Source organism: Physeter macrocephalus, chromosome 20, assembly GCF_002837175.3.
Source record: "Physeter macrocephalus isolate SW-GA chromosome 20, ASM283717v5, whole genome shotgun sequence".
Lineage (NCBI taxonomy): Eukaryota > Metazoa > Chordata > Mammalia > Artiodactyla > Physeteridae > Physeter > Physeter macrocephalus.
Genome location: NC_041233.1, coordinates 109,386,911 through 109,395,560, shown reverse-complemented (window position 1 = coordinate 109,395,560; position 8,650 = coordinate 109,386,911).

Genomic DNA, 8,650 nt, shown 5'->3' with positions numbered 1-8,650 from the left:
GACAGCAAACCTGTGACAACGTTTGAAATCTCCTGCCCTCAGAGGACCGCAGGCAGCAGTCGGCAAGGTGATTTTGGCCCATCTATCCACAAAAGACCCCTTTCCTCATGTTTTGCTACATAATGTATAAAATATTGATTATTGCCACAGACTGCCTTTTTTAAAGGAAAAGATCGCCAGTGTGTTTGTATTTGCGTGTTTAGGACTTGCAGTCTCATTAACCCTAAAATGGATCTGTGAGTTCACACAATTAAACCAACACACAGCAAAACCAAGGGAAGCGAGCAGAGCATCAGATTCCACCCCGGGGCACCTGCCACTGCGCACGAGGGTCTCGTTCTGAATTCGGTGTGGCTCTCCCCTTGGAAGCTGGGCAGGGACACCGAACGGCCGGCTTCTGGAACTGGGGCAAAGCACCTTAATTAACGACGAAAATTATTAAAACCAAGTGTGTTTAGCTGTTTAGCTCATTTACGTGAGAGGAACTGAAAGAAGGAGTTCTCAGGAAAAGGTAGAAACTTTCCACGCTCACGGGATGCGCCAGGAGCTGCAGGAAGGAAGACGCCTCAGGAGCCTCCCTGTGTGGCCATGACGGAGTCTGGGGCTGGAAACCCCTCAGCTGCTCCCAGGCTGGCAACGTTAGAAGGCACGTAGAAAAACAGAGGAATTCCGAGCATTTAGAGGCAAACTGGTCACTGGGGAGAGTGACAGGGACCCCGGGTGCTGGCCCTCCTGTGTCCGGGTGGGTCCTGGGTCTTCCTTCCTCAGGGAATTGGGACGATTCCATCTGGGGAAGGGCCAGGTGGCAAGTTTCCAGTTGAAGGAAATGCAGTTATCACTAAACTCTTTGATGCTTAGAATCTCCAGTCAAAATGCCCTAGAAGAAGGAGACAGAGACAGAGAAGGAGAAGAGGAGGGGGAAGAGGGTTCACTCTCTGCACGCAGAGAATCTTTGCCTGGGAACAGCAACATTCCGAGAGTCGTTGTCCTGAGAACCAGAGGGCAGGGGTCCTCTCAGGCCGTCTGTTTCCTCATCTGAGGGCAACTGGGTTCTCCTTACAGGGCTCCTTCAGCTTCCACATACTGAATGAACACTCCTCTCAGCCCAGGCTGGGGTCGCGGGGTCTGTGAAAAACAGCTGAACTCTAGCAACTTGTTTAAAGACAGGAGCAGAGAGAGATTTAGGGAAAATTCAGGTACGGCTCAGTAGGCTCAGTAACCTATTCTCTGAAGGAAAAGGGTACTTTTACAGGACGAGACAGCAAAGATGAATATGTTAAAGCTTGATAGTTCGTCGCCCACGTGGTATCCCTGCGAAGACTGATTTATTTTCAAATAGGAACGTCTTCTGCATCACCCCCAGATGTTTCTCTTTTACCTCAATAGGTAACTTTTACCTCCAAAAGGTCAAATATTGTTTCTACTTCCTGTCCTCGTGTAAAAAATCAAGAACTCTTTCTAACACGTTTCTAATTATACTTCATGCTCATCTTCCTCTAATCATGTTCAGTATACAATTGTGACAAAAGTGACATTTTTTTCCCTTTTTCTTGGGCCAAGGATGCTGCCACAGAAAAATAATTCCTGCCTATTTTGAACTCTGTGGCACCAATTTGAAATAATGGCTAATCACTGAGCTCATCATTTGGAACCGCTGGGTAATCCACCCAGCAGTGTGGGAGCAGGGCTACGGCTGCCCCGAGGAAGGTCCTGCAGGACGACCCAGGAAAATGAGGGCAGAAATGAGAGAGAGGGGAGAGGGAGACAGACAGACAGAGCACAGGAGCTACTGCCTCTGATTAGAAATTGCTTTAAAATTACATATAAACGGTGACAGCCAAGTGGTCTGCCTGGTCCGTGCTGTACTCTCTGTGAGTCAATTGACTCATTTTCTCCCAGGACATTGATAAGACTTTCTCAAGGCTTTTTTTAAATCTAGGAAATATTAAGTACCTCTTTTTTTTTTTTTTTTTTTTTGTGCAGTATGCGGGCCTCTTACGGTTGTGGCCTCTCCCGTTGCGGAGCACGGGCTCCGGACGCGCAGGCTCAGCGGCCATGGCTCACGGACGGGCCCAGCCACTCCGCGTCATGTGGGATCTTCCCGGACCGGGGCACGAACCCGTGTCCCCTGCATCGGCAGGCGGACTCTCAACCACTGCGCCACCAGGGAAGCCCCCTTAAGTACCTCTTAATGCTCTTTGTAGAACAGAACCCTTTCTACCAACTTGTGACTCTTTAATAGGAAGGGAAAAGTTATGTTCTCATCTTACCCACTAGAGCTGCCTATAGGTAAAGAAATCTCAGAATCTTGTTCCACTGGGGAGATGAGTATGAATATTCTTTTGAAAGAAATTGTACCCAAGTTAGACCCCGTGAATACGGGATTGAAAAGTGGCAATTCGTGTGGTCCCTACTGAAACATGAAGCATGCAGGTCTGCAGTGCCATGGATTCAAAAGCCAGTTTTTAAGGGTTAGCTTCTTAACATATATGATCGTCCCCCGGATCCTCGGGGAAGTGTTCCAGGACCCCCGGTGGACGCCTGAGACCGCAGATAGTACCGGACCCTACATGCACGACGTGTTTCCTGTCCACACACCCCTGTGACAGGGTTTAATTTATAAGCTAGGCACGGTGTGCTGAATTCCCAGCATCGCTCCTGCTGAGCTTTGGGGTCATTACTAAGGAAAGTAGGGGTCGCTTGAAAATAAGCTGTGACACCTCAGCAGTTGATCTGATAACCAAGACGGCTACTAAGTGACTGACAAGCAGGAATGTGCTGGGAGAAGGGATGGTTCATGCCCCGGGCAGGACGGAACAAGATTTCATCACGATGCTCAGACGGTGCACAATTTAAAATTTATGAAGTGTTTACTTCTGGAATTTTCCATGTAATATTTTCAGATCACAGTTGACCACAGGTAATTGAAATTGCAGAAAGAGAAACCGTGGATGGGTGAGGGCTACCGTATTTCAACGAACAATGGCCAGAACACACAAAAAGTAGAGCCTGGCCCACACCTGCAGCAGGCAGCCCAGGGCCCAGCCCGTCCTCTGCAGTCACGGCCCAGGGCCCAGCCTGCGGAGGTCACACGTGTAGGGGGTCCTGCAGCCAGTCCAGGAAGCCCAACAACAACCCGGTGACAGTCGACCAAGCGGCCAGGACTGGATCGTCACTGACCGCTGCCCTGAGTCTGTTCCCGCTTCCCCCGAGGACCAGCCAGAGACACCAGTCCTGAGGAAGCCCTTCTAGTGGGCGCACTGCACCTGCCCCACCTCAGCCTCCGTGAGGGCCCCCAAACACCCTCCCTTCTCCCCCTGGAGAGCTGCCCCACGGCCCTGCCTGCCTTTCAGCCTCTCCCAAAGGCTTCTGACCAAGGCCAGCCCCCCTCCCCAGCAGGCTCTGTGTGAGCGGCGTCTGCTCACTCTCATCTGGATGGTTTTCATTTATTTCCACAAGACTGAGAATTTCCTGGCTTTTCTTGGTGTCCTGACATCTGCAGTCCTTAGGCACTGGTGTAGATCTGTTTTCCCTTCTCAAAGTATCGTATATTCTTGGTATCAATAATCTGTAACATCTACAGATGAACTGATCTGACCAGCATATACTATGTGCAGCTTTGAGGAAAGCCTCTTAATCTGTCAACCCATGGAAACACTGGCTAGCTTGTAGCACTTCCATTATTTGAGCTGCAATTTCAAATCCTGCAGCAACACGCCATCAAATTACTCTGTGGGAAAGGATGGAAGGGGTACAATTCTGCCGTTGCGTTCTCCTTAACCTCCTCCCCATGTGCTGCATTTCAGATGGGACGTATTTTTCTCTGCTTCTAGACCCACTCATCTTCACCAAAGACGTTCATTCACTTTGTAGAATGAATACACGTCTTTAGGACCTGTCTTCCCTGAAGCCCTTCTTATCAGCAAAATTACTGTCTATCTGTGTCAGCCATGCCTTCCTCCTGCAAGGGAATTCCACAGGTGTCACACCCGTGAATGCCACTTCCTTGATGAGTTCCAGACCCTGGATTTTCCAGGAGAATCTCATTTTTACTCAACCAGGATCCTTCAGAAAGACTTAGGGAAGTGACAGGCAGAATTGCTTTGTGGGTTGATTCATTTAAATTTATTCAATCAACCAACAGTGATTAAGCACCTATTCTCTGAGAGGTTCTGAACGCACATGAGTAAGATGGCATGCACTGCCCCCAGGGGCTCTCAGTCCAGCTGGACACACGGTCACGAGGCCACAGCCATGGTGAGAGGTGTGATCAGGCTCTCCTAGCACAGATAAGCACTTACCTCCCTGGACACTTTCTTTCTTGTGGCTCATGTACCGTATTTCATTCTTATGAAGACAGTGGAAACACTGCGCAAAGCTCACTCACTCCTATTTCTCATTTCTCAGCATCTGGTACTTATGCCCAATACATGTTTGTTGAATGAATGAAGGAAGGAAGGAATGAAGGCTAGCTTGAGGAGTCCAGCTGTGCCTCCAAGTCCTTCTCTGTCGCTGCGGGGCCAGGAAGGACTCAGGCCAAACAGTGGAGGCTGGGGCTCCCCCCGATCAGCCAAGCAGACATGGAGACAGACACCTCACAGCTTGGTGCCCCGGACGCTCCTGTCCCTGCATGTCCGCAAGATGTTATGTTTATGCCGAAGCTACCAGGGCCGACTGGCACCTTCAGTGGAGCTACTCCCGGTCCGCGGGTAGCCTGACCCTGAAGAATCCTATCTGGAGATTTTTATTGTGTTTAGAGATTTGGCTGGGAACATTCCCACAGAGATAGACAGATTTACATTCTTGAGAATTTTTAATGTCATTGGAAAATTCTTACTACATGACATATAACGAAAAAGGATGGGTGAAAAATTTGAATTGAAGGTATAATTTTTTTTAAAGGCAGAGAAAAGATTGAACAGAAAAATGCTTACACACTTAAACAGAAATTCGAAATGAGGCTTCCCCAAACGCAGTGAATGTTTTGTGTGCATGTCGGTTTCCTTTCGCCTCTGTGACAAATTACCACAAACAGTGTCTTACGAGGACACAGTTATCTTACCGTCTGGAGTCAGGGGTCTGGAGTGGGTCTCTCTGGCCTAAAATCAAGGCGTTGGCAGGGCTGTGTTCCTTCAGGAGGCCAGGGTGGGGTCTGTTCCTGCCTTTCCCAGCTTCCAGAGCTGCTGCCCTGCCCGGCCCCGGCCCGTCTGTCTTCAGCTGGTGCTGCCATCTCTCTGGTTTAAGGCCCCTTGTGATCACACTGGGCCCACCCACATTATCCAGAATAATCTCATTTTAAGGTCAGCTGTTAACAAATGCAGTTTCGGGGACTTCCCTGGCGGTCCAGTGGTAAAGAATCTGGCTTACAACGCAGGAGACGCAGGTTCGAGCCCTGGTCAGGGAACTGGGATCCTACATGCCGCGGAGCAACTGAGCCCCACGCCGTAACTACTGAGCTTGTGTGCACCCCAACTAGAGAGCCCACGTGCCGCAAACTACAGAGCCCACGTGCTCTGGAACCTGCGCGCCACAACTACAGAGCCCACGCACCCTGGAGCCTGTGCACCACAACGAGAGAAGTCTGAGCGCTGCAATGAAAGATCCTGCATGCCTCAGCGAAGATCCTGCGTGCCGCAACTAAGAAGCAACACAGCCAAAAGTAAATAAATTAAATAATAAATCTTAAAAAACAAACAAACAAAAACCCCCCGCAATTTCTACTGCAACCTGAATTCTCCTTTGACCTAACATATTCGTAGGTTCTGGGGATCAGGATGTGGACATCTTTGGGGGCCATCATTCTGCTGACCACATGGCAGGTGTTGGGACTCAATATTAGTTTTACTTTATTTTGGTTTTTCCCAGTGTTGTTTAGATTCTTTTTTTTTTTTTTTTTTTTTTTGCGGTACGCGGGCCCCTCACCGTTGTGGCCTCCCCCGTTGCGGAGCACAGGCTCTGGACGCGCAGGCTCAGCGGCCATGGCTCACGGGCCCAGCCGCTCTGCCAGGCTCCGGACGCGCAGGCTCAGCGGCCATGGCTCACGGGCCCAGCCGCTCCGCGGCACGTGGGATCCTCCCAGACCGGGGCACGAACCCGCGTCCCCTGCATCGGCAGGCGGACTCTCAACCACTGCGCCACCAGGGAAGCCCTAGATTCTTCTTCTTTTTAATGAACATATATAATTTTTAGAATAAAGATGTTTGTTTTACTTTTCTTACAATTTTTGGAAAAAAATCTTTATGCACTGGACTTAAATGTCTGCATCACATTTCAGTGTACTGATGTCCATTTGAGGATTTTATGAATGGTATTCAGGTAAGAAGGTCTTCTCACGTGTGTAGTTCAGCCTTGTCCCGGCAGTGAAGTTCTGGAGAAGGACGCTGATGTCACTACTCAGCTCTGCACTGGCACCAGGAAGCAGCACGGTGGGTCACGGCCCCTTAGGGGCACCTTGTCACTTCCACGCCTGCTGTTGTTTAGCGGCGGAGGGGGGGGGGTCTCACTAAGTCCCAACTCTCAACTTTCTCATCGAGACACTGAACTGGGTGCCGTGCACCCCGCAAACGTTTGGCCTCTGCCTTGGGTGGGCCCCAGGCTATGGCACCCATCCTGGAGGGGGCCCCCGCTGGGGTTGTGACATGGACTAGATTTAGGGGCTGGGGGTGAGCACGAGCTCGCTCCCCCAGTTGTCTGGCCTCTGGACCGTCCTCCTCAGCCTCTTCAGACTGCCCTTCGGCCCTCGGTGAGCACGGGGCTGGGCCGCCACGTGACACACCCTGCTCCCCGCTCACGTGCTGGTCTCTGTGGTCCCTGGGTCTCCACGAAGGGTTCAGAACACGCTCCCCCGCAAAACACACCGCGTTGGCATCGTGATTGCTCTGGGCCAAGGCACCTGAGAAGCAGCAGTGACGGAAGTGGCCCTCTGGCCTCTCTCTACCTGAAAGCAGGGCATGAACTTCCCCGTGAGGAAGGAGCCCCACCCTGCACCAGGGAGAGCAGAACATTCTTATCACTGGAGAAGGGGGTCGACGCAGAAAGGGATCTGGGCAAGCCCAGTAACATTACCCTGATCTCCTCTTGGGGCCTGTATGTTTCCTAGTCTCTGTGCCACCGTTTACCTCGTCACAGCGCCAGGACTTATCATATCTTTGTTTAAGAAGTGGACAAGCTCTGGATCCTAACTGCTTCTTCAGTCTTCATTTTCCTTATGAAGACTCCTCTGTGTACACAAAAATATTAAATAAAATCTATATGTGCTTTTCTCCTGCTAATCTGTCTTATGTTGGTTTAATTCTCAGGCCCCATCACAGTGCCTAAGAGGGTGGAGGGAAGTTTTTCCTCCCTACAAAACCTTGAAACCTAATTTGTGTAATGGAAACTGTGATTGGCTTAGTTAGGGTGGGTTATCCACTTGTCCACTGAGTAAAATCAGCCATGAGCAGGAGCCTGCGGTGTCAGGGACACCCTGTCATCAGCAATGGAGGTGGATGGAGAGTGTTCGGGGAAGGGGCTGACCCGGAGAGGCCTCCTTGAGGGTGTCTGCCTGGCCTTTGCTGGGAACCCATATACACCAGGCCCTAGGGGGCAGCTGAGTATAAGCTGGGCTGATCCAGTTCACTTCTTGGGAAGGAAGGACGGACGGATCACAATTCATCGCACCTCAGCTCGCTGCCAGCTCTGCCATGGTTCTTCCTGGCCTGTGGAGGGACGAGAAAGAAGGGAGTGGAAGGAGGCCGACATTTGGGAGGTGAGAGAGTTCCAGGACTATGAGGGTCTCGTCAGCTCAGCCTGGTCCAAGACGACCTCCTGCGGCTGGTGAGCTGTGTAGCTGGGGGTCGGCCCCAGAGTCACGTTACAGTTTTAAACCCTAAAGCCCTGCGTGAGGACAGCACTGCATGTTGCATGCATTTGGTGAAGGGCCAGGCTGCTTGGCTGGATGATGAAGTTATTGCAAATTGGATAATTCCTAGTTTCTCTGTGCTCTTCATTATTTACCACCTGGCCTATTGTGAATGTGCATTATCCCTGTAGCAGAAAAAAACACAGTGAACATTTTTAAAGATATTGACTATTTTAACACCAGTATAAGAAATATGTTGCTATTAAACGGAATGAAAAAGGACAGGCATATTGCATAAGCAAAAGCTTTAACACATCCAGTTATTGAAAAGAAAGGAGGAGGAGGAAAGAAGAGGGACAGATGGCTGCCTCCTGACAGAGCGGAAGGTGCCAACACCAAGAATCCGCGCTGCCTCGGCACTGAGGCTCACTGGGCTCATCGGGTCGCACTCCACTCCTCCAGGTCCGCGGCCCCTGCATGTGAATGCTGTGCAGTCGTTGACATGCTGTGTTGCTTTTTTTCCATTTGACACCTTAAAAAAGGACTGATTCAATGGTGAGATGGAATTTACTGTGGGTCCGTGAAAGCCTGTGATTCTGCACAGCTGGCGGCCACTGAAGGTCAGTGTGCTGGGCTCTCCCCTGCGGCACTGGAGCCTGTGCCCGTGCGTGTGTGTGTGTGTGTGTGTGTGTGTGTGTGTGTATGGGTGTGTTGTGTCATGTGTATATGTGTGTGGTGTGTGTGTATGTGGGGGGTGAGGGGTATGTTGGGGGTGTGTGTATGTGTGTGTGATGTGTGTGTGTGTGTGGA